The sequence below is a fragment of the Podarcis liolepis genome (genome assembly GCF_965112155.1).
Source record: "Podarcis liolepis genome assembly, chromosome: 13".
In the NCBI taxonomy this organism is placed as follows: domain Eukaryota; kingdom Metazoa; phylum Chordata; class Lepidosauria; order Squamata; family Lacertidae; genus Podarcis; species Podarcis liolepis.
Genome location: NC_139573.1, coordinates 32,840,318 through 32,858,456, shown reverse-complemented (window position 1 = coordinate 32,858,456; position 18,139 = coordinate 32,840,318). Strand labels below are relative to the sequence as shown.

The 18,139-nt window shown below is 45.2% G+C and overlaps 1 protein-coding gene across 17 annotated transcripts in view; it reads right to left on the bottom strand.

Annotated features, from left to right (window-relative positions):
- SRCIN1 (SRC kinase signaling inhibitor 1) overlaps positions 1-18,139 on the bottom strand; it is a 264,954-nt gene that overhangs the window by 69,692 nt on the left and 177,123 nt on the right. The window contains exon 1 of one of the 17 annotated variants that reach the window (XM_083469421.1): positions 14,449-14,833. The exons of 15 other annotated variants lie outside the window; for them this stretch is intronic. The gene's annotated coding sequence lies outside the window, so the exon portion shown is untranslated. Of the gene's footprint in view, positions 1-14,448; positions 14,834-18,139 lie in introns of those variants that run through there. One more of the 17 variants, XM_083469420.1, reaches the window with a different exon arrangement.

Here is an 18,139-nt window from a genome sequence, read left to right as displayed (position 1 = left end):
TGAGCTGACAGCAAACAAAAATACACCTCTCCTGTGATATCAACGCTTCTCCGAATTTTGGGATGAAGATCTTCCTACTCTACAGTGCAAATATACAAAAATGCATATTGCTACGCATCACCCCAATCTCTGAGTGGTGTGAGATTCCAGGGGTCTCAGGCACTTAGCCAGTGGTTATGTTTTCTTTTGGAAATGAGGCACAGCGGAGACTGTGATGTCTTTACTGTAAATGGTTTATTTACACATACATACAACCTGAGCCTACAATGGAGGGGTTCACGGCATTAACACTCCAATAGGGTTATGCTACTGGCATAGGCACAGCCTTGGATGAAAACAGACATCAACCATTGTCCTCTGACCCTTTCTTTCCAGCTTGCCACCTTTACTACCCTGCAAACTTTCCCCTCAAGGTCACATCACCACCAGCTCTCAAACTCTACTTCAAATTCTGCCTTTGGCTTCTAACTAACTCTGAGTTGAGGGAGGTGCCTCTCCCATTTGCTATCTGGCAGAGTCCCCTCTCTTTGGCTTTCCTAATGGCTCACCATCTTCCTTTTGCTCTTCTAACGGCCTCATCAATTTCCTCATCAGGAAACTGGCCTGGCTTATATTCTAACATTTGCTGAATCCAGGATTTCAGTGTCTGGCACCCAGAAACTCATAACCCAGGTGAATCTGGCACCCACATGTTGGGAGGAAATGTGTCAAAATGCAAAAATCAAAGAAAATAACATACAAAATTACATTAGAGGAAATTGCTTTCAAAAACATGTATATTAGGCAAGTCACATAATTTCCCTTTATCCCCTTTATTGGGAAAGATTTGCACTAAAATGCTGACAAATTTTAATGATGGTTTTTTTTAATGCAAATTGCTGCAGAAACATGGTACTGTGAATTTAAGAACAGTACACTTGAGAATGGAAAAAGATAGTTTTGCCCATCCGTGTTGTGTGCCAAACAACTGCACAGGGCTTATCTATCCTGATTTTTCTTAGCAGTTTTGGAATCTTGCCCCAGAGATGCAGCTCCTACAAGAAAAAGGGCCCTAGATACACCTCAGGACTAAATTTTGTTTGGTTCACATTTTAATGCCAGCCCACCTAACTTGCACTTCCTGAAACAAAAAGCACAATGAAGTGCAGCCATCTTTTGAAATTCAAACTTCTTTAGATTTTGCCATGCAGTTCTCCAACCCAAAGAATATGTACGCAAATGCATATATATGATGATTTAAATCAACGGATTCATTCATCCCTAATACAAAGGTGCTATTGTGTGCCACAGATTTCATGACTGCATCACACAAGAGGATACATTACAATATTGGGAGCATGTCAGTGACTTCTTGAAAAACACAGGGCTTAACTGTACTACAAGCCTAATCCGGTTTAACAGTCATTCCATCGCTACAGGGAATAATAGCAACTGTAGAACAGTGAGCCTGGGGGCTTGGAATCTTTAGCAGACATGGTGTCACTACCCTTACTAAATTCCCAGGATTCTTTTGGGGAAGCCATGACAGTCAAACGTGAAGGAAAGCAGTTTTCCCCCTAGATATTGTTTCCAGGACTTACATCTGAAGAGATAAGCGGGAGATTGCGGCTGACGAGTTAAGTTTCCAATTGTCTACAGCTGTGTTGTGTCTCCCCCATAGCTTCTGCTAGCAGAATAAATAAATGAAACTATGATGAAGGAACCAGTTCCTTGTGAAGTTGGACAGGCATGGCCTTTTAAGTAACCAAGCACTGTCAATACCGCCCCCAACATTATTTAGATATGCTAAATCTAGGCACATGGCAACCTGCAAAGAAGTTCAGACTTGTACATGTAGAAAAGGGAAGATATTAGCAGTAATTTAGACAAGAGCAAGCACATGGATGACACCAGTCCTGACAGCAAGCAAAGCCTTCCAGTTAACTCCAGAATTCTAATTTTAGTTTTTAATTAAAGCAGGGGTTCCCGACCAGCTCTTTGCAGACCAAGCTTCGTTCAGGTGGATTTTGGGTTGACGGTAAGGAGCAGCACATTCATCGCACTAAATATTCATACTGCTTTTTAATTGTATTTTTATTGCTTCGTTTACTTCTTGCACTGTGTTTCACTGTGTTACCATATGAGTTTGATGGATTCTATGGAATTCAAATGGTCATTCAATAAATACAACATATAAGAATTAAAAGAAGCAACAAAATACATTTAAAAATCACCTAGCAGCTAGCAAAGCACATTATAATTGTTTCAACAGGCGGGGGGGGGGGGAGAGATATTAAGTAGTGTACTAAGACCCTCAGCAATTTTCAGGTGACTCATGGGGGGAAAGTTTGGGAACTATTGTCCTAATACATACAATCCTGTATGCAATTTTTCTGTATGCATGTTACTGCAAGCCATTTCCCATGACAGAATACATTTTTATATGTTATTTTCATGAATATATGCATTTTCAGGCACGTTTCCCTAATTTACACATTTTGGTACCCATGTTTTTGGTTCCTGCAAAAAAGTACAGATTTCAAAGGGTAGCACCTTTTTTGGCTCACTATTGATTCTGAAGTGATAATTAGGAAGGATCACCTTTAAATGAAAACTGAACTGAATTTCTCAACCTTACTGACAGATGGGGAGCAGAGCTCTAGTCAAAAGGTGGGAATGGCTGTGGGTTGCCAATGCACAGATCTAGTGACATGGAGATGGGGTGCTTAGCACTTGTCATTCACAGGAACCTGGGCAAGAGAGGTGTGCTTTGGGAAGAATGTCTCATTGAGCTCCTGTCAGAGGGGATTAATAAAGGAGAATATATTCTCCTGAGTCTTCAGCCAATGTTCAAGATTCACATGTTGGGCTTTCTTTGCACGGGGAGAATAGTATTTGGAAAGAGCTGATAATTCTCAAAGGAACAGAAATATTTTCTCATTGCTTCTGCCAGGGATTACAGCCAGCTACAAAGTATGTTCTCTGTATTGGCAAACAGGTATGTTTGCTTGGCTACAGATTTCCCAAATGTATGCAGTTAGTCTATACTAAGAGGGTAAGCAGACTCCGTTTTCTGCATGCTCCATTCTGCCACTGGATCTGACAACTTTTGAAAATCCAAAAAGAGGGAGATTTAGGTTTGCTTCATGGCCATTTATTCTCATCCTCTCAATCTATGAGGAAAGGGAGGCCAAACAACCCTTCTGTGCCTGAACATATTTACCGGTACGTATCTTATTCCCATTCTTTTAAGGCTGAACAGTGGGTGTATGTCTTCTCCGTCCTTTGCACATGATATGCTGGGGTGTTCCCCCCCCCCGCATGGTTTGTATGCTGAGCATTTGATCAGAGAATTTTAACTTAATTAATTTGCTCTCCCCTCCAAAATGGAGGCTACTGCCTTGTAAAAAGTTCAACTCTGATCTATCAGCTTGGCTTCAGCAAGGCTTATTAGGAGCAGAGCTTGGCAGATCAAAGCGCTTGCCAACAAACCTGAGCTGGACTGCAAAGCATACTTCACATGGCGCATTGCATGGCGCTTTGCAGCATAGCTGGGGTCCTTTGTAAAGCTCTTTCCTAATTTCCCGCAAAGTGTTATTTAGCTTGCAAGACCTGAGCTGTAGAGCAGTTTGCTTTGATCTACCAGAGGCTCAAATTTCAATTTCAAACAACATTGAATAGGAAACTTCAGTAAGTTTCCGAAACATAAGGAGAACACGTCCAAATTAATAGAGTAGTCAGAAAACCAGAGTTTACGGTGGCTGAGGGTATCAGCACAGGGTTGCCTTATGAGCAAGGAAAGAGGGTTCTTCCCTTACCACTAAGCAACCAGAACCACACACACACATTAACTGTGATTTAGGATTGCCACACAGACAAGAAAAAGTACTTTCAAGGATGTATTGAATACTTCCTACTCTTATTGTAGAAATTAATAACATTTCAAACTTGTAAGCATTCTTATGCATTGCAAAGGACTGATGTTCAACATACAGGGCGTGTTAGTTTTGCAAATAACCCCTTCATTTGCCATGCACACGTTTCTGCGACTTGTCACCTGCTCTATGCATAATGTATTGATTTATTTCAACAATTTGTCTACTGTGCTGCCTTAATCACAGCCATTTCTAAGCATGCTATCGGAGACCTGGTACGAGTTAAAACTAAACACCAGTTTGTATAAAATTTCGTCTGCTGGGTTTACTCCCTTCCTCTTCTGCCTGTTGAAGAGCCCCATGAATCTCAAAAAACCTGCCTGTGTTAAGTTGGCTAATAAGTATTCTAGTCTATATACCATGTATCTTCTTACATTTCATGAATTATTTTATGGCACAGTGTGTCAAGGGATGAGAGCTGTGAGATTCAAATGGGCATCAGTGATGATAATATGCTCTTATATTTATGGAACACCTTTCACCCAAGAGACCCTCTTGACTTCATCTGTGTACCTGCCACTCTACTAAGATGCCTGGGCCTTTGAAAGCAAAGCCTGTGGCTGTTTATACTTGGCACATGATCCACACAGGAATAGAAGCCCACATCCGCATCACTACATGTGGAGGGTTTAAAAGCTACTGTGCGGCTGATGAAGGAAGAAAAGAGAACACTGGGGAACTAAACACACCACCATTGATGAAATTCAATGGTTAGATCTGGGGGAGCTCACCTAACCGAGAGCATCTTCAGCTGAAGATGCCCAAATTCACTTCCAAATAAAAAAGATTACACTAAATTGTTTCATTATGCAAATGAAGGTGACATTATGCAAATCAGATGCTTTGTTTTCCTGACTGTGACACTCTGAGTGTTGTTTAGCTCTTCAAAAACAGACTTGATTTATTGTTGCTTAAAAAAAGAAGAAGAAATTAAAGGGATAAACATGGATGGGAACAAGCCAGCCAAAGGTAAGTGCTTCGAGACCCACCAATTTCAATGGGAGATTGAAGCATGTTTTTACGTATTACCGAAATCAAAAGCGATGGAGCTTGTTTGCTGAAGTTGTTTAAAACCAGCAGCAACACGGCAGATTACACCCAAACTGACTGGCAAATGTTTTTAATTGCATGCTTTAATTTCCACACCACATATGAGATTTTTGGGAATTTATTTTGCTGGATCAGGTTCAGCATTCACATTAGCCCTCTTCAGGTGTTGCAAAAGTCAGTTCATTCAGCATGCAAAGGGAAGAGTCCCTTGAACTGCTCTCAATAAGTTGGAGGACTAATGAGTGAAGCAGGAAAACTGTGTGCTTGTGGAGGATCCCCACATGTTTTAAAATCCCTGGAAAAACATGTAGAGAGCCTCCACACATCCAGAAGGCTCCCTGCTTGATATGTTTGCCTTCCATTTTTTGCAGAGTGATACGAAAGGTGAGGAGGAGGGGCAGAGCTTGCAGACTTCTCCCTGTCAACAGCCCCCCTCCTGGTGTGTTGAACAAACTGTAAAGAAAGCATGGCTTGATATCATGCGCTGGCTGTGGTATTTGCATCAAGAGCAAATCCAGCCTTCTGTAGTGAAGCTAAGCCTGGAAGACAGCTAAGTCTGGAAGATGGAGTAGCAGGCAGCACTTTTGAGTGAAGAGCTAGTCGGGTCCTAAACAAATGAACATTGAGTGGTCTTGAGATAACTACTCTTTTGCACCAAACCTGCTCTATTCTCCTAACATTATAAACATTTGATACATAACCGTCTGCATTGTTGCAAATGAAGCATCCATGTGCAAGAGCCACATCTTGTTATCGCTTCCACAAGACCACTGAGGCTGACAGACAGGAGCCTACAGAAAACCCGGTCCACAGAGCCTGTACAGGAGTCAGGACCCTCGTGGGCACCTTTCCCTGATCCTGAGCAACTAAATGCCACCCACCATAGTGTCATAGTACCTCATTGGTCCAGTAGTGCAGGCAGTATACCAGGCAGGTGGTAGGAATGTATGATAACACCAAGGTTGCAGGTTTGATCCCTGTATGGGACAGCTGCATATTCCTGCATTGCTGGGGGTTGAACTAGATCAGGGTTTCCCCGCTGTTGTTGGACTACAACTCCCATCATCCCTAGCTAGCAGGACCAGTGGTCAGGGATGATGGGAATTGTAGTCCAATAACAGCTGGAGACCCAAGTTTGGGAAACCCTGGACTAGATGGTCCTCAGGGTCCCTTCCAGCTTTACAATTCTATGATTTCTACGCCCATCTTCAGGCCAGAGGGTTTAAGAATTCGCATTTTCCTCAAGGGGTGGAGCTTAGGAGAGGCAGTCTGCTGGCAGACAGTTTAAAAATGCTCAGGTTGTCTTCATCTTTTGTCAGATAAATTTGCCCACTTGGAGCTCTCTGTCGGCCTGCCTTGCTCAGGGACCAGACGCTACCTGACACCAACTCCAACATGTGTATGCCCCCCCCCCAAATGAGAGCCTGAACACTATGATGCCTTAAGACTACAAAACCCATGATGCAGTACAACTTCAGACAAAAGGCAGGCGGACAACAGCTGCCGTTACTGAAAGGAAGTTTAAAGTTGAATTACAAGGTACAGATGGCACCAGAATTCAAACAGGCATCTGGGTTTGCTATGGAAATCTGCTGCTCAAATTAAGGAGACAGGACTCAAAATGAATTTTCTCTGATGGGGTTTTGCTGTGCTGTCTAGACTTGGCAGCAGCGACTTAGTGTGCTTTGAGTTTGCTGAACTTTGGTACCTTCACTGATTTGGTGACTTTCACTAGCTGTGCTGGCTGCTGTGCCCTTTCAATTCTTTGCCAAACTGATAATCTGTAAATTGACAGGGGTTGGTTCACAAAAGCAGAAGAACTTCCAGTTTCCTTTCTCGCCAACACAACCAACAAAGGAAATGAGTACTGCAGAGGTTACCTTGAACATTTCAAAGACTGGAAAAGGGAAGATAAAACATCACGATAATTTTCAGACCCAGCCTAGATCGCAGGAACACAGCAAGGTGCCTCATACTCATTTGACACCATAGCTATTAATAAAACTATTCCACTATTGTGCTGGAGAGGCTGCAATAGGTACAACATTTCACATGTGGTGGATGTTTGAACATAAAAAGCTTTTCTGGCAAAGAGTGTTTACAGAAATAAGCTATATTACAGGCCAACATATGGAATGTACCCCAAGTTTGGGATTGTTATCTATTTTTAAAGAAGGGCAACCTGACCTTTCCTACAAAGAACTAATTACTTTTCTTTTAGTAGCGCAGAACTGGAAAGGATTGGAACAACTGTGCATCTCTCATTGGAAACAGAATGTATGGCCTATCGCTGTATCAGAAAAATTAACAAAGAGATTACATGCATTGAATAATACAAATGATATAGCTGATTTTGTTGAAATGGAGCATCCCTTTATAAAACACTTTACTGATAACCCTGAAGAACGGCAACTACCAAAATCACAGGTTGGACTTTGTCAAGCTTAACTAGATCAATCTGTCCTGGAGGGGGGCAAGTTGGGATTTTTAGTTTGGGAATTCCAGACATCTGGAATTTCCCAGACATGTCCAGGATTTGTCTGCTGAAATTAGCGCCTGGGTGGTATTTTCAGAAATTGGTTAAAATGTCCCGAAAAATCCAGGCACATGGCAGCCCATATTGGAAGTGTTGCTTTTTTGGTGAATTCCCCCCCCCCAAAAAAAAAGTTCAAAAACTTAATCTTGCAGGGGGGGTTTTGCAAAGAAATGGCTCAACAATTTAGGCCAAAACAAAACAAGCTCAACAACCCAGCTCTCCAGGCAGGGAACACCTACCTGGAGATGCCCTGTTTTGAACCTGGGGCCTTCTGCATGCAAGACAGATCCTTGGCAAATCCTGCTACAGGATTTCAGACAAGGGACATTCCCAGCTGTAGCTGGAGGCACTTGGGACCTTCTGCATACAAAGAATGTGCTTTTTCACTAACCTAAATGGCCTTGGATACAAGGACAATTATTTTTAAAGCTCTACACACACACACACACACACACACAACACCACACACACACACACACACACACACACACACACACACACACACAGCAAATAAGGGAGACCACCCTCTCTCTCCACAGCCCACTCTTTTTCAACATCAGGACTTAATCTGAGGGTTGTCATATATGCCAAGGACTGACCTGGACCAATCTGGATGGTCACTGTGTTTATCCTATTATGGATGCCCAATATGCAAGCTTAGCTTGGAGATGACCTTTTAATATAAAACTGAATCCTGGCAGGGTGGTCTTGAGTATGCTCAGCTAGTGCTGTACAGTGGCACCTCGGGTTAAGAACTTAATTTGTTCTGGAGGTCCGTTCTTAACCTGAAACTGTTCTTAACCTGAGGTACCACTGGGGCCTCCCGCTGCCACCACACAATTTCTGTTCTCATCCTGAAGCAAAGTTCTTAACCCGAGGTAATATTTCTGGGTTAGCGGAGTCTGTAACTTGGAAGAGTCTGTAACCCGAGGTGCCACTGTACTTTAAAAGGAGGGGGAGAGAAAGGGGAAGAGAGGGGGAAGAGAGGGAACCCTTTTGGAACCTGAGAGGTTAGGGGAGTGTTGTGTTCCTGCACAATGGTTGCAAGAGGCCTGGTCTATCTACCCAATCAGAGGGTGCAAAACTCAACTCAGCAGTTGTTCATCCGAATGTTCAAAATATCTGCCCTTCTCCCTGCCAATTATTTATATATTATTTAGACCGCTTACTAGAGGGCTAGCCAGCCTGGTGCCCTCCAGATATTTTGGATGACAACTTTCATCACTCTTGGCCATCAGCCACACCATGTAGGGTTTCGTTACCTTCCCCCTCAGATGATTTTTATGAGGGCAACACTCAGACTAAGGACTCACCTACACTTCCGCTTGTCCCGTGCCTAGAAAGCATGGATCCAAGTGGTTTTCCGCTCATCCCATGTTATCTAGGCATGGGTCCAATAAGTTTTTCGCTTGCCTGGCCGCTTTCCCCAGGAAAACTCACTCTTTAGTGCCGCGTCTGAGCAAATGTCAATCTGCAGAAAAAACCTATTGACATCTGTTCTGATTCAGAGGTAAACAACTGGTTTTCCCGGGGGTGGGGGGAGTGACGGGACAAGAGGAAGTGTGAACAAGGAGGAGGAGGAAGCTGGCAGGTGGTGTAAGCAAGTAGATAGGCCCGTGGGGACTGGATGAGGGCAGACTGAGGTTGGTGGGGCAGTTCTCCATTTGCCCTAATGGACCAGCCTCCAATAGCAGCACCTGCTACAGGACCAGAGAGCACTACCCTCAGAAGTTAGGCAAGGCAATACAAAGCAAGCACTGCCATAGGGATGAACAGATCAGGCTATTTCCAGACTCTGCTAGTTTCACATAATTTTGTTCTGAGCTATTTCCTCACAGTTCAGGTGTGTGTGTGTGTGTGTGTTTAAGTGCATGGAAATTCAGATTCTTAAATACTCATATTAATCTAAAGTACTATTTTTCCTTTTTTTTTGTTTATTATTTTGTTACTTTTTTTGAACCAAGCATTGCGTCGCAAAATTTGGAGGACAACTGTGTTCCAATCTGCATATTATTAGCCCAGGAAGCGTGAATCTGGCTGGTCCGCTTAAAATTTAGGATTAAACGAAGTCTTCAAGCATTCCCCGTTTCCCTCAAGTTAACTTTGCTAACGAGCAAAATAGCGGTAGCTGGCAGTGTTCTGTTAGGCCTTGAACAATGTAAAACAGTGGCTTAAAAATGTTACAAGACAGCTCAGCATGAGTAAAGACTTGAAAATGCAAATACAAGAATTGTCATAATCACAAAGAGATGGAATAGTGCAGCAAACAAATCCCTAGTGGTTTTAATTTACTTTCGCCCAGGGATTTATTTTTTTTATTACAGAACTGGCTGCCATAAAGATAAAGCTCAGTTTGGCTCACCAAATGTGCATCCCTACATTTCTCAGAGCCGTTCAACATGCCACATAGACTGAGGAGGCAGACTGAGGGTCCCGATTCATGATGTATTTGTGGTTTGGGAGCTATTCAGTTTCTTCCCATGCTGCAAAGTTAAGTTAAGGAGTCCTAGGCTGTGTGGGAGGTTGCCGTTCTTAGAGCTCCTCCCCTCCCAGTTATTACTCTTCCCGTAAACTGGTACCAACCTTAGAGACCAACTAAGTTTGTTCTTGGAAGTGTGCATGCACATGAAAGCTTATACCAAGAACAAACTTAGTTGGTCTTTAAGGTGCTACTGGACAATTTTCTTATTTTTTTATATATTTTGACTGCGTCAGACCAACACAGCTACCTACCTGAATCTGGTACCAACCTGGCATGGCTTAAACCTATAGAGTGAGTTGCTTCCATGAAGCTTGGAGCTACTTGTGTTACCTTTGCTCCATGAAAAGCAGCGACAATGCAGCAGGTTCCACACAGTAAAGTTAAAAATCAAAATGGGAAGGGCTATAGCTCTGGGGTAGAACGTCTGCTTTGAATGCAGAAGGTCCAACGTTCAGCCCTGGCATGTCCATGTAGGGATGGGAATGTCCCCTCTTGGAAACCCTGGGGAGCCGCTGCCAGTCACAACAAACAATCCTGAGCTTGATGGACCAATAGTCTGACTCAGTATAAAACAGCATCCTATGTTCATAAGGGGACTTGAGGTGGCAGAACTCTGGACTGTACCACTTCAGGGCACCACATCACTTTGGAAGACAGGCGAACTAATGTCAGTGTACTGGAAGAAGCAAAGATCACCAGCGTTGAAGCAATGATTCTTCAACATCAACTTCGTTGGACTGGTCATGTTGTGCAGATGCCTGATTATGGTCTTTCAAAGCAACAACTCTATTCTGAACTTAAAAATGGAAAGCGTAATGCTGGTGGTCAACAAAAGAGATTTAAAGACTCTCTCAAGGCAAATATTTAAAAATGTAGTATAAACACAGACAACTGGGGAACACTGGCCTGTGAGTGCTCCAATTGGAGAACAGCCTTTACCAAAGGTGCTGTGGGCTTTGAAGATGCTCAAACTCAGGACAAAAGGGAGAAACATCCTAAGAGGAAGGCATGCTTGGCAAACCCTCACCATAATCAACTCCCACCCAAAAACCACTGTGGAAGGACATGCGGATCCAGAACTGGCCTCCACAGTCACTTACAGACGCACTGTTAAAACTGTGTTCATGGAAGACAATCTTACTCAGCTACAAGTGATATTGGAATGCTCTGTGCTTATGCACTCCCTGAATTAGCACATTTGCACACGGTTTTGGCATAGCTCTCTCCCTGTGTGTACTGCATGCTGGGAACTTTTATGTGGGGGAGCAATCAAAATAATAAACCCTGGGTGTTTCCACACTGCAGAATAGCCAAAATTTATTTACTCGCTTTCTACAGCGCATCTGCATGATGGTGCAATCAAAACACATTCCTCTCCTGCTTTCCATGTTCAGTTTCCATTTTCCCATCCACCCAAAGCTCAGACTATATTGCAGTTTACCCAGGTGCAGGTGGTCTGTTCAATAGTGTTCCTGGCTGGTCACGGCCTGTATAGAGCTATTTCCTTCTCTCTTGTCCATCTCTCCTGTCTAGGAAGCAGCTCTATCATTTTCCCTTTCCCAGTAGTCTGGCCTTGCAATGGGGATCAGAATCAGGAGTGCAGTGGATGGCAGAGGGAGTGGGTTTAACCTCCACCCACCCAAATGAAAATTTCCCGGCACAACATTTGGTGCTGTGGAAATAAGAACTAAGCTGCAAAGTGGTGATGATGATACAACAACAACAGAATTGCAATTTTAGTTTTAAAGCAGAACATGCATTATTGGGTGCTGCTAAATTGTCCATGTCTGGAGGCACCAGCTTATGTGCACACATGCACTTTGTAGTGGTACAGTCCAGAATAACTGAAGCCAGCCCACATGATCACATCAGAGAGAGTAGAGCCTCAAAGTCAGAGGACACAACGCCAAGGGAGGCTCGAGGCTCTACAGCTTCTTTCTTCTCAGAAAAAAACCATCTCCATTCCCCTGCACTGGGCTATTTTTCATGTAAACATGAAAGGAGAAGAAGAAGCTTCTCAGGAGGACCCAGAAAGGGAGGAGGAAGACACCCTGACACAATTAAGCAATTTTCAAATCCCATGCAACAATCCCTTTATTGTGCCTGCTGAGAAACAACTTCATTATATCTGCCTGGTTAGATAAGGCAGCTTTTCTGATGCCGCCTCCCCATGTGCCTGTCTCCCTTTTCCCTACCCCCACATTGCTGCACCACTGTGTCAGCCGGTATTACGCTTGCCAACTCTGCCGTCTCGAATATTTTGTTGCTGGAGGCTTCAAAATTGGCTTGGGAACAGAAGTGGAAGGGAGGTGTGAGGCAGATGAAGGGACGAGGACTCCAAATTATTTTGTACTGCACAGAAGCTCTGCCCAACCTAAGTCCCTCCTTAGTATACACACACCCCCTTTCCTCTACTTGAACCCATAAATCCAACTCTTCCACGCATTCCAAGAGGTGCCTGTCCTCAAGCCAAGCCATCCTGTCTGAATTTCTTGTCTCTATGTTTCACACTCCAATGTTTAGAGGCGGGGTTTCAGGCACAGACATTCTCAGCCATGCCTGGGGAAAGCTTTCTGGTTTTCCATGGGAGGGGCAGGGACACAGAACCATTTCAAGGGGAGGGGGGGTGTCTTAGGGTTGTCACCTTTTATCTAGCAGGGCTCCTGTACCTTTAGCAGCGGCGTGACATACAGAAGTTTAGTGGTCAAAGCTTTTCCTGGCCTGGAGATATCAGTGGCAGGAGAATCATTCAGCTGCTAAATGTCTGTGTGCCATGTAGCAACGCAGCAACACCATGGAATGGAAAAGTGGTGGTGAAGTTCAATTTTAGCTCAAACTGAGTTCTGCTCATAGTCTTTTCTTTTTTTTCTCTTCATTTAAAGCGCTGCCCAATTTCTGCCTCCCAGTCCTCTGGGCTTTTCCAGATGACCTACTCATTGAGCTTTAGTTCAGATTTCTTCCCATAAAGTTTGCATGGCAGTTATATAACAATGCCTACTCTTCATTGAGCATTAATTCAGATTTGTCTGCACAGAGGTTATACAACAGTGCATCAAGCAACTGGTATCCCACGTTTCCCTGTATGTTTTCACGTCACTTTCCTTACTTTTTAAAAAAGTACATTTTAAAGGAGGAGTGGTTTCGCTGTGCAACAGAGGCAAATCCACTTTGACTGTGTTACTGAAATTTGTCGTTTTATGATTGAATCCCACCTGCAACGCAGCCAGTCTGGAAGCAGCCATGACCACTTGCTAAAAGCCAGATATACCACACAGTCAGTGAAATCAAGCAGCCGTCAAATCAACTGATGCTTTTGGATTGCACTCAGTAGTGATCTAAGAATTCCACCCGTTGTCATAAATGCACATTCAAATCAGTCCACGTCTCTAGAGGTATGTAAACTGATGCAGCAGCTGCTGACAAATCAAGGGAACTTGCAGGGAGAGGGGGGGGGGAATGGTTTGAAGCCTTTTTTTCTGGTAGAGGTAGCTATTCCAAGCCAAGTGTTAATGTGCTCTTGTCTCCTGATCTGCAGAACAGCCACAGGCTCTAGCTTGGAAGAAATACTGTCCCCCTGGAAGGGAAGATCACGCTTTCCTGAGCAAAAGCCCAGAGTTATTGAATGGCTTCAAGCACTTTACCACCAAAATCCCCCACCCACTACAACCCCTTCCCCTTATCTCTGCCCAGTTTCCCCTCTCATTTCCAAACCCCCCACCTCCACACACATAAAACAGAAGTTCTATAGTCATGGAAACATGCCAAAGACATGTCTTCCACTATTTGTTTAACATATCCCTATCCAATTTTCCTTTACTGCTATAGTGCTTTCGATCCACTCAAACACACAGCTCTCCACTACTGTATATAGAAAAATATCAAGCACCTCCTCAGCAAAGCCAAATCATGGGTCAAACAATCAACCCACACCCCCCAAAATACCCCATGCCCCCCAATTGCAAACAAAGAAACAAAACCAATGAGTGACAACTTTGGAAATGCCAAAGCAATACATCTGGACCAACCAATAAACAAAACACTGGATACAAACTTTGAATTTGCACTGAACAGAGATACCAATTATGTGGCTCAGATTCGTGTTCTTCCCTGCATCCCTGCCCCAAACTGCAGAACTCAAACTTTTGTGTTCACAGCTCTGAACATTGAGCCACCCAAAGAAAGACAAAGAAATTGTCTTTCCACTTGCGCTGAATCTGGTCACTAAGGTTTTGCCACGAACTCTGGTTTCGCCATCCCATCCCGATCACTATAATACACAATCTGAAAGTAAAATGAAAACTGAAATGTTATGTTGGGTACCTGCAAATCTTTTAAGCGTCCCAAGCAAAGGCATGTTAGTAGCAGTAATCACAGCCCCAATGAATCACCACTGAAAGCTCAAGAGCCAACCCAAGAACCCCCAAAACAAAACAAGACATCAGTAACAAAGCCCCCATCTCACCCACCCCATGACGGCAACACTTCTCTGACCCTGCATCTGAAGGGTGCACAGCTTCTTTTCTCCTGTCCCAAAGGGCGACTTTCACAAGCTGGAGCTCCTTGGCATCTCTCAGAAGACACAGTGCTTCAGCAAAGTCACCACCAAGTGGCACCCGGTCGGTGAACAATGTCCAGCAGCTGCCGTGGGATCCCCGGTCATCCCTCCTTCACAGCCAGTTCCGTCACATTTTGCTAAGATAACAGCCTGGAATGCGTTCAAGGCAGCTGGAGGGCTGGCAGGGAAACCATCTCCCGTGTGGCTAGAGAGCATCCCTTTGAAGAAGATGCCAAGAAGTCAATCTGTGCAGTTCCCACCGGATGCCTACCAGGGAATTTTGCTGGTGGGATAACTCCATGTATCGCCCCCGGGGCCACAAAGTTCTGTGGGCAGAGATGAGGGAAGGCATAGAGGCTTTGAGGGAAGCTAGTGGCACAGCCAGACATAGCTAGATTGAGCGGTCATTTGGCAAATGAATTAAAACCTTGATGCTGGAACACTGATCTGGATTAATCCAGCATAATCCTCCTTTAAAGGCAGCCTCTAAGTGGTCACCAAATGGCAGCACCCACACCCCATTGGGCAAAGTTTGCTCCCAACTTTTCAGCTGCTAATGGGGAGGGTATAAGGGGCTGCAAGGGGCCATGGCTGTGGGAGTTTTCCAGAGAGCCAGAAGAATCTTCTGATGCATAAGGAAAGTTTTCAGATTTGGATTGATCAATAAATAAAACCTGAGGTATCCTTACAAGTACAGAGGGATTGGGGGGGGGTGGATTGTAGAAATTCAAAACAGCTTGCATTTAAGGGCAAATATACCTAATCCACAGGGACGTGGGTGGCGCTGTGGGTTAAACCAGTGTTTCCCAAATGTTTTTGGGCAACGGCACACCTGTTTACCGGGAAAAAATCTCGCGGCACACCACCATTAAAGCCCCGCCCCGTGACGTCAGCGCGCAGCGTCACGCCGGGAGGGACGCACAAAAGTGAAAGTTTTTTCCCTTCCCCTTGCCGGGGTGGGAGGAGGCAGCAGAGCGAGGGATTGAGGGACGGCGGCAGCTGAGGCGGCGGCGGCTGTTGTGGTGGTGGCGGCGATAGCGGGCGGAGGAGGAGCCGTCGCCGGGAGTTGCTGCTGCTGCTGTTGCTGCTGCTGCCCGGACATGCCGGCCTCCTCCTCCTCCGCTGTCTCGCGCTCCTTCCTTTTGCGCGCGCTGCCCCGCCGCTCGGCAACAGCACCGCGGAGCCGCCCCCGGCTCGACGCGGATCCTCGCCGCCGCCGCCTCTCGCCGCCCGACTCGCCCGCCTCCCTCCCACGGCACACCAGCCGGTGTCTCACGGCACACTAGTGTGCCGCGGAACACCGGTTGGGAAACACTGGGTTAAACCACAGAGCCTAGGGCTTGCTGATCAGAAGGTCGGCAGTTCGAATCCCCGCGACGGGGTGAGCTTCTGTTGCTCAGTCTCTGCTCCTGCCAACCTAGCAGTTCAAAAGCACATCAAAGTGCAAGTAGATAAATAGGTACCACTCCGTCGAGAAGGTAAACAGTGTTTCCGTCTGCTGCTCTGCTTTGCCAGAAGCAGCTTAGTCAAGCTGGCCACATAGCCCGGAAGCTGTACGCCAGCTCCCTCAGCCAATAAAGCGAGATGAGAGCCGCAACCCCAGAGTCGGCCACGACTGGACCTAATGGTCAAGGGTCCCTTTACCTTTACCTTTATACCTAATCCACAATTTGTGAAACAATATGTGAACAGAAGCACAGCCATACCTCAACGTTCACACGTCTCTGGATTTCGCAACACGGTTCTCCAGCAAAGTAATGAGTGCAAATATATATATAGTGGTACCTCGAGTTACATATGCTTCAGGTTACATACACTTCAGGTTACAGACTCCGCTAACCCAGAAATAGTACCTCGGGTTAAGAACTTTGCTTCAGGATGAGAACAGAAATCGGGCTCCAGCAGCACGGCGGCAGCAGAAGGCCCCATTAGCTAAAGTGGTGCTTCAGGTTAAGAATAGTATCAGGTTAAGAACGGACCTCCAGAATGAATTAAGTACTTAACCCAAGGTACCACTGTGTGTGTGTGTGTGTGTGTGTGTGTGTGTGTGTGTGTGTGTACACACACACACACACACACACACACACACACAAATGTAAAATCTGCATTAAAAATGTCCTGAATCTCTGTGTACCCGGAGGTAAGTCCTGCTACTTACGCATTAGAGTAGTCTGACAGTACAAATGGTCAAATAGTGGTCCAGGTCCAATACAACATGCAAGTGGAGTTCCCAAAGCAGCCAGGCCATGGCCCATCAACAGAGAAAGTTGAGCAGACATAGAGCCTCTGCCTTGCTTCCCCCTTATCCTTGACTGATGCACCTGAGCTTGCTTCAGCTGAGCAGCTGTGCCTCTCCACATGACAAAGCAGGTGATCCTGTCATGCCCTGAGCCTAAACCAACTTAGTGACCACAACTTCCTCCCAGAGCTAACGGGCCCCATGTTCTCCACCTGATCTACTAGTGAGCTGGGCTGGGTTCCCTTGCCTGCCTTAATCTCCTGGAGTGCACTGATGCCTCAGAGCCCACAGTATCCATGGAGACAGGGGCACCTCTGGTTCTGGTGAGATTGTCTCCTGCCCCTGGATCCTGTGAACTGTTTGCTACCCCCTCAACATCCTCTGATGTGCCTTGAGTACCTCCTAAGTACCCTAACCCTCCCTTCCCCATATTCACCTTGTCCCGGTGTGTACCAATCACAGCCCCACCCCTCGCTGTGATCCTCCTCCCCCTTTCCAGTGTCCTTATGACAATATATGAGTGAAAGAAACCCAGATGGGGATCTTTCCAACAGAAGGGCAACGTCCTAACAAGAGACCATCAGAATGTGTTTGATATATCATAACTGGGAAGGTACACCAAAACTTCATATACAATCACTAATCCAGGTCTAGGCAAAAGCAGAAGATAATATCCATTATTACACACACACAGCCCTGTTCTAAATGATGGCAAGGCAAAAGGAAATAGTTGCGAACCTCCAGGATAACACAAAGAGATTCTAGGAGGGTGGGGAATCAAACCCAGTAGTTTCAACCACAACAATGTTTACTAATCCAGGCTTAACGCCTGAATCACATATTGAGGAAACAGTTCAGTGCAATATCCTTCCCAGAGCCGATGGGAGGCTGTTCCATCGACCCGTTTCAAACTGGATTCATACTCATAGAGATTATGCTTCATATACAGGAGGCTGAACATCCAGCCATGTGGCCCCAAGTGAAATCCCTTGTTGGTTCAGATTAGCACAACTCAGGGCTGACTGCTGTAGTTCTTTAATTCCAGATTCCCCTTGGGCATTTGCAAAAAAAACATAGCTCCCTCCATCCCGCCCTGTCTTGGAAGGAAGATGTGCCATTAGGGCTGCAAAAAGGGATGCCGATTTGTGGTCAGCAAAGGTTTTAACCCGCACCCCAAATCATAGTTCCATGCAGAATTGATGTTTTCATACCAACACCTTAACTGCGCAGTCTTGTGCTATTTTACAACACAGCTCCATCCATCAGAAGCCAGACTGGGCAGCCCCAGAAGCCTATCAGATTTAATCCTGTTAGGGAGGGTGTGTGGGAAGAGGCATCACGATCTTCACAGTGTGAAATCTAT